Genomic DNA, 15,700 nt, shown 5'->3' on the forward strand with positions numbered 1-15,700 from the left:
ACACTCAAAGGTTTTGCCTTTGCACCCACTTTCTGCTGCTGCTGGAAACTGCTTTGAGTAATGCCACAGGGAAGAGTTACATCTGAAAGTCCCCTGTGGGATGGCAGTGACATGGACTTGTTCCAGGAGAACAGAGGGCTGAGCCATGCTCTGACTTCCATGCTCTAACCCTGGAGCTAAGGCTCAGAGAAGAGCAGAGAGACTATCTCGCCTTTGTGAGTGCCACAGACACCAGCCCTATAGCTGCTGTCTGCCTGGAGCAGGCTGTGAAATTAGGCTGGGGAGTCCCTTCCAGACCTTCTTCATCTGCCCTGGCATCCAGAGGGCTGGAAGGCTGTGGAACGACTGCCAGCAGCGCTTCCAAGTACAAAATGGAAAAATGACATCAGTTTGAGAGCAAAACTCCCCTACCCTTGGAGGGCTGGCCACTTCTGCAGTGAGACTACTTGCAGGGCTGCTATCACCCGTTCCTGGTGGTCCAGGGACCCTGGCCATTTCCCTGGGGCAGTAGCTGCAGGAGCTTGCTGCCAGGAGCTGCATGCAGGGGAGCTTCTGATGCCAGGAAGCTTGCTGGAAGTGCCACATTAGCCTGGCTATGGATTCAGGAATGTCACATGAGATGGATTCAGATGCTGAAAAGGCCCCCCCAGCATGAGGAAAGCAGCCTGTGCCGTCCAGACTCAGCACATCAGTAATGCATTTCCAGGCACACACCTTCCTGGGAGCTAGGTGACAGCATTGCCCTGACATTACAGATGGGAGAAGCGGAGCAGAGAGTCATCAGCCCCTGCAGATCAGAGGCAGGCGCAGGATTCAAGCTTGGGAGGTCCAGGTGCGTGATGGGTCCAAAGGGCTGTTCCAGGACGGGGTGGAGGCAGGCTCAGTTCTGCTCTCAGCTCCATGGGGGAAGCTCCTGGGAGAAGCACCGCCAGCTGGAGGTGTTCTTCTCTCACCATCTCTGTCACGGGGACATTTGGGTAAGTTAAAAGCAAAAGCTGCCAGGACTGGCCTCTTTCTGAAGATGGCCTAACTGTGGGAGGGATGTGGCTGCTCAGCAGCCTTTGGGCTCATCCTTGCTCAGGGGTTTTAGACCTCTCTCTTCCCCCAATTCTTTTTATTTTCCTCTTTGGTCTTCCTCTTTAATTCTCTGAATGGGACTATTTTGGGGCACTGCAGTTGTCTGAAGCCAGTTTGGGCCCCTCTGTGGCTCTCACAGATGCTGAGGTCCTGCATCTTGTAGGAGATGGGAGTGGGGGTGTGACTGGGCCCACAGGGTGGGGAGCATCCCTGAAAATGCAGCACTCAAATCAGTCAGCACATTTGGATACGCTAGGAAATTTGACAGCTCATTGATTGCTCTCAAATGGTTGCCTTCGGGATGGGCTAAATTACAATAGCAGAGTGGAAATAATACAAATACAAAAATAGATGGTGTTACAAGTGAGAGTCAGAGAGATCTGCAGACCTTCCCCAGCAGCTCTGAAGAGGAGCTGGTGATAAAGGTAACTTGGGTGTCTCCTAGTACTACCAGTTGTCTCTAGTAATAATTACAGGCTTGTTGTGTCTGAGAGTCAGCACTTCAGAAAGGCTGGTGTCCTGAGCTCAGCTAGTTCCTACTGACAAACATTTTGGTATCAGACCTTCTCTGGGGACTGGGAGAATTGGAAGAGAGCTGGTGCCCAAACTGAGTTCAGAAGGTGGATTGTTTGGGTGGAAGCATCCCCTGATGAATTACCCAGGGGGTCAGGAGCCCATGGTTATCTTTCCCTCACTGAGTTACCTTGGATCAGCAACTTCACTGACACAGAGTATGAGCGATGGATGTTTCCAAGCAGTCTGCAAGTGCATCTGTACATGTATCTGTGTCCACCTGGTGGCACTGTCTCTGTCTGTGTCTGCCCTGGGTCTGCTTGTGCTCCAGGTGAGAAGCTTGACCCACTTTTGTAACACGCTTTCAGATCCTCAGATTAGATTATGTTATGGGGARTGATCTGGCATCAGTTGTAGCATTGATGCTCTGGGTTCCTGCACTGCACAGTCACTCACAGTGATGATGTTCTGCGTACCTGCACTGCATAACTGCACTGCCAACCATGGTGTCTCTGGGTATGTGTATTGAACTGCTCGGCAGGGATATTCTGGGTTCCTGCATTGCACAACTGCTTTGCTGGCCAGTGCAGTGGGCTCTGGATACCCGTGTTTCACAGCCACTCTGCAGTCATGCCCTGGGTATCTGCACTGCATGGCTGGAGCAAGGCTTTTCATGTGGTGGGAGAAGGAGCAACAATGGGCATAAATTGAAATAAGAGAGGTTCTTACTGGACATGAGGGGGGGCTTCTTCTTCATGAGGATGGTCAAGCATTGAAATAGGTTGCCTAGAGAGGTTGTACAGTGTGCATACTTGGACATTTTCAAGATCAGATTTGATAAAGCTCTGAGCAACCTACTCTGATTTCATACTTGACCATGTTTTGAGCAGGAGGTTGAACTAGAGACCTCCAGAGGCCCCTTCCAAACTGAATTACCCTATGATCCTGACTACTCTACTGGCCATAGTAGGAGTTTTGCTCCTTATGTTCTCACATCTTGAACCATCTGCTAGCAGCAGCTTGCACATCCTGCTCCCACCCAGGTCCCTGACCATCATAAATACTTCCCCCTCATGTGTGGCAGGAATCTCACCCCAGAGGGATGCAGAAGAGGGTGTTGGCCATGCCCTGTAGGAAGCCATCATGCTCAACAGAGGACAATTCAGCACAAAATGAGCAGGTGTCTCCTCAGGGCTCTGGTTGGGAGACCTCCTCTCCAACCTCTGCCTCATGCCTCCTCCCCACAGCACTTGCATCTCATGTCACAGCAGAGCCATGCCACATTCTCCATCTCTCTGACCTGGGAAGCCATCTGGGAACCCACTGGGGTGTCCAGCTCCTTGCTTTCTCAGTGTGCCTCTCTCAGCAAGCTCTGAGAATGACATAATCCATTCCACATCACCGATCTGTGCTGCTGACATCCGCACCAAGGAGCTGAGCATTTGCACACAGGCCTTGCCTCCAGCCTCTGCAGATGGGCTGGGAACTGAGATCATAGCTTACTTGGTGGAAAGATTTACTAGCACGTTCATTCCTGATGTGTTTTCTGAGCCTTTTTGAGAGGAAAAAATCCATCTTTCCCTACAGGCCCGCCTAGTCTGGTGGTGCGGCCACTTTGCCAACTACGGAGACAGCTCTCTGTCTCTCCAGGTAGATCTTTCCAGGCTAAAGGGACAGTGTGGTTGCTGCCATGAAGCTCAGAGACATATTGGTCTTCCCTTTTCAAGGGAAACCTGTGTATATGTGTACAAAACAATCTCTGTGGGATATGATGTATTAGTTCATGTCTGAATGTGCCATGTACCCTTTGTGCATGCTGGCATCTTTGAACATGTCTGAATCCGCATGCATGTGTATGGCTGCATTTTCCTGTGTTTGCCAGCTTTCACATGGACCTGTTAAATTCAGGCGTCCCTCCTGGCTCCTCTCTAGCTCAATCCGAGGACCTCACAGTGTTCCCTGTATCAAGCCTTGAACACTTTGGCGAGTTTAAGTACTGTTATTAATCAGAAAACAGGTGATTCAAGCAGATTGATTCAAGCTGTTGAATTGATGGAGAAAACATTGTGCCCCTGGACAAATTATAACAGCCCTTAAATGCTCCTTATTTCTTACTGGAATTTGTTTACCTTAGTTTGGATCTTGTTCGGCTTTTGGACAATAAAGTTTCTCCTGCACCAAGAAATATTGTCCCTGTGCAAATATCCCAGATCACAATTTACTCATTCCTTAACCTTCTCTTGAAGGCACACAGTGGAATGTGCTTTTCTGACTCCTTCTATAAGGCAGGATTTACAGGCAGTGAATCTTTATTTAACCCCTCTAATGTCTGACCACCCTTTTTCAAGGTCAGCTACCAGAGCTGTATTGCAGAGCCAGAGCAGGTTCAGTATTCAGTAAGGGTCACACAAGCGTTGCATGCTGAAATAGGATCGTTGACCTACTCTGCTTATCTACCCAAGGATTTCATTTGCTCTCCTAAGCACATCGCCAAACTAGGAGATCATGTTCATCCTGTTGTTCTTTATTTAACTTGATCCTCACTCCCTGAGCCCTGAATTCTTGTGGCTATCCATTTTAGTGCAGTCTTAAATGTTTCTCTGCACAGATCAGAAGCAGGATTTGAACACAGATCCACATTACAAGCTACAACCAGTTAGTATCAAAAAGTTAAAACCTGTAAATAGTTTGTTATGTTCTTGGTCCACTAGCCACAAGAGCAGCTCAATACCCTGGTTTGCTCACAGCAGGCTATTGTGTGTTTAAGACTGTGTCCTTGTGCCTTCAGCAGTGTGTTTTGGAGAAGTGGCACAAACAGAATAGCCAAGCACATAGATTTGACAGTAGGACTTTTCTGAAGGCATGAATTCATCTCACTTTACTTTAGATGTCTTCACCTGGGCATCATGTTAAAGTCAACAAAGAGAAACAGCTTTTCTAGGGCATGAGTCATCTGGACTATTTTAGAAATGAACCTTTAGAGCGAAGCATATTCAGGTGGCCCCAAGACCCGCCCTTATGGTAAATACTGGTGCTGATAAAAGTTACTTTGTCACTATAGATGCACAATAACCTGATAGTGGAGATCCAGAGACTCCACACACTGGAGATGTAGACTCTGGACCGTGTGGCCCAGAAGGGAGGGTTACAGCTTTTGATGCCAAGCTGCCCAGCAGCTCACAACACCGGGAGCACACGGTGCCCAGAGCGTACCAGACGCTTTTGTTCATTCTGCTGGTGTTTAGGAAAACACAGTTTTGCCGGCTATTATTTCTTTATCTGGATACAAGCCCTCTGGGTATTTTAAAGGGAAATAAACAATTTCCAGTCACTCAGGTGGTAACATTTGCAAACTATGCTGTAATCCTATACAGCTCCTTTCCATAAACCTGCTTGGTCTGAGCTTCTGTAATGGAAGTGACAAGCAAGAGCAGGTAGCAGTCAACATATGTGTCCATGTGATGGGCTTTCACGTAGTTACCACATCAGAGTTGCTTTTAAGTATATTTTGAAAATAAAAAAGCCAGTGGTCTATATAAAATCCTATTTAAACTGGGCTTTGGCTTGCTTCCAGGGGATTTAGAGTGGGGAACCCACTGGGTTGTCTCTGCTCTTGTTTATCCCAGCAGTCCTTCAGGCTACAGTGAGGAGGAGGCTTGAACATGGAGATAAAGCTTTAGCACCTAGCTGCAAGAGATCCACCAAAGACATCGACTTATTGCATTAGTTCACAGAGTCGGAAGAGGGCGTGCAGCCCAGGGACATGGACAGTGTGTTTGTTACAGAAACATTTAGTCAATTTGAAGGCTGTTTCGAAAGCTAAATTCAGAGCTGCTCTGGGTCCTTCCCCAGCCCATTGTTGTGGTTTTACAATCACATTTTCCTGTTTTTAAAACAAATGTTTTTCTCTCCCCTGGGGCTGTACGAAAGACCCACAAAAGCAACAGGGGAAGCTGACTGCAGGGACGCACTCCGCCCAGGGGCTGCAAACCTGGAGTAAACAGACTGACACACATCACCCCTTTCCTCTAATTGCCGTTCACTTTGCGCAACGCACAGAAGCGCTAATAACAACAAGAGGGTGAAACAGTCAGGCAGAAGTGTGATTTTTTAAGTAGAAGGTTCCTCTTTGCTGTAGCTGTGGTTTTACGCTCAGCAGAAGGACGGACGAAGGTATTTTTGTAGGTCTTATTCAAGGAGTGTCTATTTAAAACAAACTTCTGGGCTGCCAAACAAATGTCATTGTTCAGTTAAAAGAACACACGGAAGAAAGAGAGTTCGTGGGGAAACGGTCTGGCTGATCCCAGCCCTCTGACGGTTTCTGCCATTTTGGTTGTCTAACGAGTGCTTTGAGATCTTTGAGGGTCCTCAGTCCCCATGTCCCAGCTGGATCTGTATGGAGGGTTGTCCCTCTGCTCTGTACTCAGAGGCGGTGCAAGATCTGCGGAGGAAAAAAGCTGTTATATGAGTATCTAGTTCCTGTATGCAGAGTATGTGCATGCTCCCAGCATTTTACATTTAAATATGAGTGGTTTTACATTTACTGAATGAAAGTAAAGAAGTTTAAATGCTGAATGCTATCTTTAAGTTAAGCTTTAGTTATAACTTTGCAGAGCTCTTGTATGGGCCAGGAATCTGGTGCACTCATATTTCAGGACACATCTGTCTCTGTTGGTGCCTCATGCTGACTCCAGCACTGACACATTGCCATGCTCCGGCTTGCTCTCCTGCGGCAGCTATTGCTGTTGTGCTCTGGCACTGGTCGCTTCAATCTTGTCACCTCCCAGACGATGGAGAATTAACTAACCAGGGACTAATGCTGCATGTGATCGATCTAAGACTCTCAAGGGAAGGCTGTCTCCTTCCAGACTCCATGGCTGTATGCATACGTTCTCTAGCCCAAACGCACTCGTACAGCTTGAATCTGCATGGTTACCATTCTCATTGCTCTGCAGCACAGCCTCAGCCTTGCCCAGCATTTTCAGGCCGGATGCAACCACCAGGGACCAAAACCATGCCAGGGAGTGGGCCAATGCTTCCCCAGTATGGATGCGAGCTGCGTCTGCTCAGCCCCTACCCTGGCCCTGCTTCCGTCACTGATACAGCTGTGACCCTCCAGCTGACCTGTTTTGGTCTCTTGGGAGAAATACTAAACATAAAGGTCTGAGCTGATCACTGTAACCCTTTAGTGCCCAGGACCCAGGCTGAAGACCTGATCACCCACCATGGCAGCCTGTTTACTCTAAGCACTGCTCCGAGCCTCTTTCCCAGCCCAGCTGAGCATTACCCAATACAGGGTGTGAGTTGCTGCTCTGGCTGCTCTCGTATCATACATCAGCAAATAAAAAGGCATCAAGCACTCTTGTGCCCAAGTCAGCAACTCACCCACCTCCCACCTGCTTGCTGGGTCAGCCAGTCCCGCTGCTGCCTGCTGGTGATGGCAGGCTCAACAGGCTGGCCTCAAGCAGTCCTGAGCATCCCAGATTTAATCCCTGACGAAAGAGAGGGGGAAACAGGAGAAGGCCTATGATAGAAAGGTAGGGGCTGCTAGAGCGCTGTAACTCCTATTTGGGTGCCAAGCAAAGACAGCAATATGTGCAGGTTCCCCACTACATTTGCAGCTGCAGGCTGCTTTGGAAAAGCCATTTGTAGAAGGATGCCAGGTAATGCCTGTCCAGGGCTCTCAAACATAACAGACAGGAGGCTGTTGAGAGACTTGAGGCCATCAGGAGGGAGATTTGCAGATAGGATCTGAGAAAACAGAGCAGGTTTTCCTTTTAATCACATCTCCAAATCCACCAGTGTGGAGCCGTGCTACCTTGGATGCTGTGTTAGCTTTGGTCCTGCTCTGTTATGACGGAGCTGGAGTGGCTGCGGGGAGCAGAGGCAGCCTTTATCTTCCCCACACACCCTGTTTGAGTACATAATGTTCCTGCCTTGAGTTGTACATGGAAGATGTGAACAAGCTCAGTGCAAAAATGACAGTGGCATTAGCAGGGAGTCTATAGCTTTACTGAGCAGGAGCAAAGAGTGATTTTCAGCACCTTGTAATGTGGCTAAACTACCCTCTCACCAAACTGTGAGTTCCTGCTGCAGCCCAGGGAGGCCAAAGTGTATTCCAAACCAGCATAGCAACATTTTACACCGCAGAGCATAAGAAACCTTCATTTAATATTCTGTGAGGCCCACAGGTGGCTGTGGAGCCCTGGACCATGCACAGACATGGACTGGCACTAATGAGAGTGGAGCTTTCTGGTTCCAGGACAGAGAGGTGGAAGGAGCTGTGTTTTTGGGATGGTCAGTGTGTGAATGGAGGGAGGAGGAGGATGCTCAGCACAAAGCCAGGGGAGAGGATGCTGTGGTGTCCCCAAGGCCAGAGGTTTTGGCTGCAGCAGCTCTGTGTGCTCTCCTCTCATGTTCACTCTGCCTCTCATCTTGCTCCAGAGATTAGGGAGCCATGGGGGATGTAATCAGTCCCTGGAGGGGGGCTGGTGCCTGTTTTGTCCCTGATGGTATCAGGTTCTTCCCTGTGATCAGTAGGAACTCCATGCTCACCCACAGCCTTCCAATGTCTGCAGCAGCCATGCGTTCATCCAGTTGCCTGTGCACACCACCATGGAGATACTGGGGAGCTTTCTGTTCCCAGGGCTCAGATTAAGACAGACCTGTGCCAGGAGAAAGCTGGCAGAGGCCCAGATTCCCAGACGCTTCCACACATCCAAAGGCCCTGCCAAGTGCAGCTCTATAAAATGGGGTGGGCCTGGGAGCTAAGCACATGTGACAAGAAGCTCTCCTCAGGGGAGCATTGCTCTCGTCTGATCGAAACCGCCTATGAGGAAAGCTGGAGTCACTCCTCACCTGCTGCAGCCACCACCTACGTGGCCTCTTGCTTTTCAAGACATTCCTGCTTGCAGTGGGCAGAGAGGCTGCAGAGCACGCATGGGAACGAGATCAGGTCTTGGGCGCTGGAGCCCTGAGCACAGACTCTTGGGTGGACAGGAGCTAGAGGTGGGTTGATGGTCTCAGAGAAACCCCTGGCAGGATGGACACAGCCCAGAAGACACCAGGGAAACTGCTGAGAATAGGACCTTGCTGGCCTGCCACGTGCCCCCAGTCTCGAGCCCTGGCCCTGTAGCACTGGCACTGCTTTGGGTCTCCCCCAGTGGCTCTCCCCCACCCCCACTTCCCCAGGCACAGGTCTTCCCTGTGAATATGCCTGGCTCTTTTGTGGTACAGCCTAACTTGTGCACGGCCTCCACCTGTGCCTGCACAGCTAGGAAGCCCTGTACGTGCGTGTGCAGAGGCTCATAGGACATCCTTGCTTTGTATGGTCCCTGCTGGGAACTGCTGTGCTCTGCAATGGGTGCTGCAGGGTGCTGGGGTCCCACACCAGGGCTGAGCTCGTGCCACTTGAGGAGCCAGGAGTGTACCCCCAGTCCATAGGGCTGACCGACCACTGGCGTCACCACAGAACCAGGCCTAGGAATATTCCCAGCCTTATCCTCGTACTTTCTGGGTATCTCTGGCTCACCATGCAACTCAAGAGCATTGTGTGATGGGTGGGATCTGGAAAAGCACACTCTGCTGCTCAGCGAAAACTTCGGTGGGGAACCCCAACCTGTGCCTATCCTACTTCCCCCTCTCCCAGGCAGACCAAGACCTTCTTCTTGCTCTCCCCTTCTCAGCCCCAGCTCCCCTGAGCATCTGGTCTGAGCACAGGGATGCTGCAGAAAGCCTCCCCGCTTGCACATGAGCGGGGTAGTAGGCAGGTGAAGTGTTTGGACGAGTCCAGACAGCTTTTACCGTCTTTGTTTCTTGTGCCGGTAGTCTGAGGATTGCACAATGTGTGGGGGTGAAGCACATTCATCTGCTCTGATCAAAATAGCACATTTCTTTCACAACTGACAACGGGTTCTGCACATGTCCCCCTGCCCGGCCTCAGCAAAGCAGATCCCTGGCCTTTTTGGCAATGGTCTCTAAGGGAGGAGAGAATCAAGAGAGAAAGGGAAGTGGTGCCTCTCTGCTTTCCAGGCTAAAATTACTGGCTGAACTTCCAAAATAGTCTTGTTTGAATAATCTTGATTGACCCCATCCTCCAGGGCTGCCAGTGGGTTTAATCCTCCAAGAACTTCAATTTGATCTTTGGTCTTATCCTATATCTGTATGGAGGAAGTTCTCTGCGGGATGGGTTTTGCTGCTAGGGATGGGTTTTGCTCTTTATGCATAGGTAATTTCTGAATTAGGCTCTAATGAGAAAACCCAGCCTTGCATGTGGTAAAGGGAGTTCCCATTGCTCCTCACTGCCACCCTGCAGGTTTGCTCACTTAAGTGACTGGTAGGAGAACAAACTCTCTGAGTGTTCAGGAAGCCATTTGCTGAGATATCCCAACTTCAGGCCATTATTAGCTACAGCTCTTTGTATTTGCAAAATGTATGAAGAAAAATCATAAATTTCAGAGCCAAATTCAAAGCCTCTTAAAGCTGTCAAAGATTTTCCAATCAGCCCCAAATTTGATCTTTCCATCTGGACCATTAGTTTATAAGAGAAAAACACCAGCTTCATTTGAGATGTCCCTGGGGTAGATTCCCATGTGTTTTACTAGAAAGAGGGGGGAGCAATCTTTAGGAATGAAGGAACTGGTTCAGCTCAGAGAGGTCAACTACCAAATTGCTTCTCTCAACATATCTGAGCCCTACATGAGCAGCTTCACTAAGAAACTGTGACAGCCTCCGCTGTCTCGGAGGCATCCTCAACAGGCAGGCCAAGAGGGACCATGACACAACGGAGGTTGTTGCTGTCTACAAGGAAGAGTTTGGGGCAGAGTGGGAGAGTGCAGAAGGATGAAATTAAGGGGATTTAGGGCACTGAGCAGGAGAAAGGGCTGGATGAGGCTGACAAAACCTTCTCTCTCACTGCTGCTCCAACATGAACCATAGAGAAAGCTCCAAATCAATCTCACCTTTGATTGGCTCCGCTTAGTAATATGCAAATTTGTCAGAGCGTGGCCTGCTGGGACTTACATTGTGAAGTTATTGACTGTTCTCAGAATGAGCTGTTAGTCATAAAAACGTTGCCATGGTGATTTTGCTGTTGTTCAGGGCTCAGGGAGCATGTTAACATCACCACCAGTGAATGACTGCAAAGTAGGTCAGGGGCCCTGACAGCTTGGGGCAAACTCTGCTCCTCAAGGCATCTGTGGGTTGTGTGAGGAGCGGAAAGAGCAGGTTCAAAATGCAGACCACCCAGCCGGGCTAGGCGATGCTCAGGTGAGCCCTAGCATCCCCACTGAGCTTGGGGATGCCTGCGAGCCCGCTCGGTGTTCGCCAGCAGGGGCAAGGCAGCTCACACGTCCCATGTTCCTGGCACCGTGCACTGGTTTCCCATTGTTTGTGCAGCCGGAGAGATGACGCAGAGGCCTTCGTGCGGCCTTAGCACCTCGCCTTGTCCCTCTTGTCACTGCTTCGCTTTGCAGGGTGGTCCTCCTGCAGTCCCAAAGCACCGCTCATACCCCTATGCACGCATGTACAAACGCACAGGCTGCCTTCCCGGTGTAGATCTGAACCTCCAGCAGCCCCCACCCATGCACTGACTTCTTCACTAACTTGGGAAATGGCCAGCACTTTTGCAGCTGGAGAAATCAAGGACATGAGTGCTTCTTCCCCTGCTGTCCTGCTTCCTCCACAGACACTTCTTCTGAGGTTTTCCTATTCCAGTATCTCCCACAGCTTTGGTTCAGGATTCATTTTCAATCATCTTAAATGAACAGAACTTCTGTTCTGGTGTTATTGTCCAAATCAGAGAAGCATTAAGCATAACCTCAGTAACTATGAGTTAGTAAAAAAAACCTTTGTCCCCTCCCTCCGTCTTTGATACTGACTGTATTGCTATCAGGTGCTGAAGCAGATGCTCTGAGATTCCTGCATCTTCTCAGAGGAGCTTTTGCCAGGGATTTCCAAGATGAAGCTGTGGATAAATGAGGTCTTGAGAGTTTTAGGGAAGGAAAGGCTGATCCAGAAGAAAACTGGCATAAATGAAAGGGAAAGAGAAAGCCCCAAAGGTTAGATTCACCGTGAGCAGCTGCAGTTTGAGCCTCCTAGCTTCAGAAGGCGCTGAAAATAACTCCTTGGTAACTGGGGCTTACAACTGTGTGCCAGCCTGTGTGCACACATGCATGCTTTATATGTAACTTCCCATATTCTGTTCTCACATTGTAAGAACGAGCAAAACAGCTCAGTAAAAACACAGCCACTGTCTACCCATGCTTCAATGTTTACCTCACTGAATCTGCACTGATTGAACTCCAGAGATGAGGGGTACTGCAGCTGAGAAGCAGTCTCATCCAGGTCTCCTTACTCTAGGATGGGCAGGGCTTTGCTCTGCATCTTAAGTGATTTCTTCTTTGGAAAAGGAGAAGTGTAATTCAGTGGTCAGAGAATCTCCCCTCTTTGGATTTCCTGGAAATGCAGCTGTCCTATTGCAGAGCGGAGCCTCTTCAAATAACTGCCATTGCAAACTGTTCCCTGCGCAGTCAGTAAGGAAATCTCAGATGGTGCTGTAGTGCCTTTGAATGGGATTTTGAGTTCCTGTGCACCCCCCCCGCCCCCATTTCTGGTGAATTAGCCTGTTTCTTCATTTGAGATGTCAGAGTCCCCACCTTGCACTGAGTGCAGATGCTCTCCCTGTCCCCTCTTCAGTTCATCCTATTCTCATCCCGTTGTGCCCGGCTGCAAGTGGAACTAAAGTTGCCAGAACCTCTCTATCCCACCGCTCTGCTTCCACATGCAGCTCTCTTGCAGATGCACATTAGCAAAACACCACGTCCTGGCCAAAATTAACTTCCAGGAGAGTCTGTAGAGTGAGCTCCCGCAGCAGGCTGACAGCAGAGCCACGGCCCAAAACCAGAACGAGGTGAAGAAACAACTAGTCACTAGAAAACACTGAGGAGAAAGGTGTGTCTTAAGTCTGCAATTTTATGCAATTTAGGAGTTTTACTCGGGGCTATGCGGAAGTGCCTATCTCCAATTAGGTTTACAAAGCTCTCCTCAGGTTAGGGCCTTCCGCCAGCTCGTTTGCTGTCCATTTTCTCAGCAGCTCAGTGGCCTGGACATTCGTCCGGGATGGAGGTGACTCAAGGTTAACCTCAGCTGCTACTGGCAGGCATTTAAACCCATATTCCCACCCTTGGGTCATTCTAACCACCAGGCTGAGGGATTGCTGGAATGAGCTGCTCACAGTCCCTCCTGTTGAAGCAGGTCTGCTCTATATAAAATAATAATGTATTTATTGGGAGAGAATGAGACAATGTGGCTCCCCCCTCCTGGGAATGAGGGTGCTCCCAGGTGCTCCCATGGGTGGGAAATCTGAGTTCTGGGCCCAGCTCTAATGGTTACTGCAATTACAGTAGAGCTATCAAAATCAGGTCGGGGGAAGAGCAAGGGCCTGCAAGAAGAAGGGAGGGGAGCTGGCCTGATTTAGTGTGGTGAAGAGGAGATGAAGAAGGGGGTCTAATTACAGCCTGCCGCTACCTGAGGCCAAATACAAAGGCAGCAGAGTCAAACAATTCTCAACGGTGCCACATAATATAACAAAAGGCAACAGCCACAAAATGCATTTGGGAGATACAGTTTGGACAATCAGAGACGTTTCACAGCCCGGGAATGGGCACACAGAGGGGTGGAGGTTCCCATCCTTGGAGATGACCAGACTCATCGAGGCAAAGCCATGACCACCTTGCTTTAGTGTTGGGGATAGTCCTACCCTGAGYGGGAGGCTGGACTGGAGGCCTCCACAGGCTCCTTCTCACCATCCCTTCTGGGAGCCCATGACCAGTGGATGATGACAGCTCAGTAGTTCACTGCATGGAGTTTTTACCAAGTAGATGAGATATCCAAGTTCATCAACTACTTCAGATGATATCAAATCTGATAGTCCAGGTGCATTTGTTAGAACTCAGTCCATCAGCTGGAACCAATGGAGTTCATAAAAAAACAAGCAAACTAGGAAAAGTTATGACAGGTCCCCTTTCTCCAGCCCATAACTGTGGCATCCCTTGGCTAATGACTCCAAAATGCCCCACAGTCTAACCCTTAGCTACATGCCAGCAATGCACGCTTGTCTGCAAGACAACCTAAATATTCATGTGGATTTTAGAGCACCTGAAAATATTGCTCTGCAAAGAAGAGTTTGGCTCAACTTCAAATAAAGAGCTGTTAGGCTTCTTAAGGTTATGGCAGACTGTGATCCTGATAATATCCTGAATTAATATTATTTCGTTTTCAAAAATAATACACTTAAGACAGTAACATAACCAGTAACAGAAAAGGCTGGCAAGCTTTACGGCTCTTTCCTGCTTGCATATCCCATATCTTTCTGGAGCCACCCGTATTTTTACAAGCCGGATGCATCAAATCTAAATGATGTGACCACTTGAAAGGAAGTGTCATCAGTGACCAAGTCCCAAGGGAAATGTGCAGGAAACAGTGCCAATCTGCCAAAGAGAGCCTCATGTTTTCAGCCTCTCTTCAGCTTTGCGTGCTATGCACTGGCACTACCACATAGCCCTAATTGCGGAATTTGCTGGATTTCAGATTTTGAAAGTAAATCCGTGGTGCAAGAGTCTTTTCCAAAACCTAATTAAGGGAGTAAGTCTGGGCTCAGGATCCAGCTGCAAGAGATTTGAGATGTGCAGTTCCTAGTTTTTCCTTTTTAAATACGTCTGTGAATCATACGAGGCTCTCTAGTGAAAGGACACCATTCTGCTCAAGCAGGGAGGTTTGGGAAGCAAGATAAAAAGCTGCAGTAACAGCAAAGTTTCTTACTGAAAGCTCTTGCTGCAAGAGGCGAGTTCCTTAAGTTCCTGCATGTAACCATCCTGACCCTTAAATTTTCTTCATTTGGGATTTATAAGCTGTAATAACTAACACCGCAAGGACACACAGCCTCTGGGTAACAAGTGCCAAATTTTCCATTAGAAAGAAAGCTGCAGTCCTGCACACTCCTAAGGTTTGCTGATGGGCAGCAGGTTGGACCAGGCTTTTCCCACTCACCCCCTCAGGTTCAAGAAGTGCCTCACACTGGGTCCTTTGCTGTCCTAGCCTTGCCAGCGCGGATCATAGCAAGGAAGCTTTTCTTGCCTCTCAGCCCATGTGCCTGCACCTTAACGTCAAGATATCTTCCTAAGATGTGTCTTCAAGATCCTACTCGGTACCTGGTTCGCTTGAAGACCTGGGCCAAGTGCAGGGGGTAGGTTTGGCAGTCGAACTTTCCTGCAGAACTCAGCCCAGCCCGAGGACCAGCATGGCCCAGAGGAGATGGGCTCTCAGTGTGTTTCCGAGCAGCACTGCAACCTCTGCAGCATTCAGCATGGTAGGACCGAATGCACGAGGGTTGGCGAGAAGGAGCCGTTGAACCTGCGGAGGTTAAATTCACCAAGCCCCTTATGCGCCACACAGAACGCGTGACTTTACCGCGATGCTGAAAAAGAACTGAAATAGCTTCCATTCGAAAGCAAGCATGCAGATTGCCATTCCTAAGGTCTGTATCACGTGGCCAAACAAACACAGCTGAGACAAAGCCATCCTCCAAATGTAGCTGCCACAGCAGTTAAACTGTCACCCGCAAATGCTTTTAGCTATTTCGGTGGCGGTGGCAGCTGCTCCCCGCAGCATCGAACATGCTTTTTTCTGGTGCCGGCTGCTCTGTGCGTGCGGGTGCATCACGCAACTGGCAGCAGCCAGAGCCAGGGTGAGGGCAAGGCAGTGGGGAACTCAGCTCAGGGCTCGGCGCGAGCACCCGGGAGGCGCTTTCCCGCCCGCTCGCGCAGCGGGCCTGATACGGCGTCGGCCGGCAGGCCTTGCACGCTCGCGTTGCCGACTACGAGCGCGTGAAGCCCATTTCAGCCCCGAACGCACAAATCCCACTGCGTCCCCAAGCACGTGAACCCCATTGGGGTCCCAAGGACGTGAGCGCCGGGCCGGTCCCGAGTGCCTGAAGCCCGTTTTGGCCCCAAGCACATGATCCCAAGTCAGCCCCAAGCGCATGAACCCTGTTTGAACCCCGAGTGCGTGAACCCCGGTTCGGTGCCAGGTGCGCGAGCCCCGGGGCAGCACC

At 49.7% G+C, this 15,700-nt stretch overlaps 1 protein-coding gene across 2 annotated transcripts in view; it reads left to right on the top strand.

Moving 5' to 3' along the window:
- HDAC7 (histone deacetylase 7) overlaps window positions 1-15,700 on the top strand; it is a 126,244-nt gene that overhangs the window by 32,923 nt on the left and 77,621 nt on the right. The gene's annotated exons all lie outside the window — the stretch shown is intronic.

This window comes from Apteryx rowi, unplaced genomic scaffold (genome assembly GCF_003343035.1).
Source record: "Apteryx rowi isolate R43461 unplaced genomic scaffold, aptRow1 scaffold_665, whole genome shotgun sequence".
Taxonomy (NCBI): Eukaryota; Metazoa; Chordata; class Aves; order Apterygiformes; family Apterygidae; genus Apteryx; species Apteryx rowi.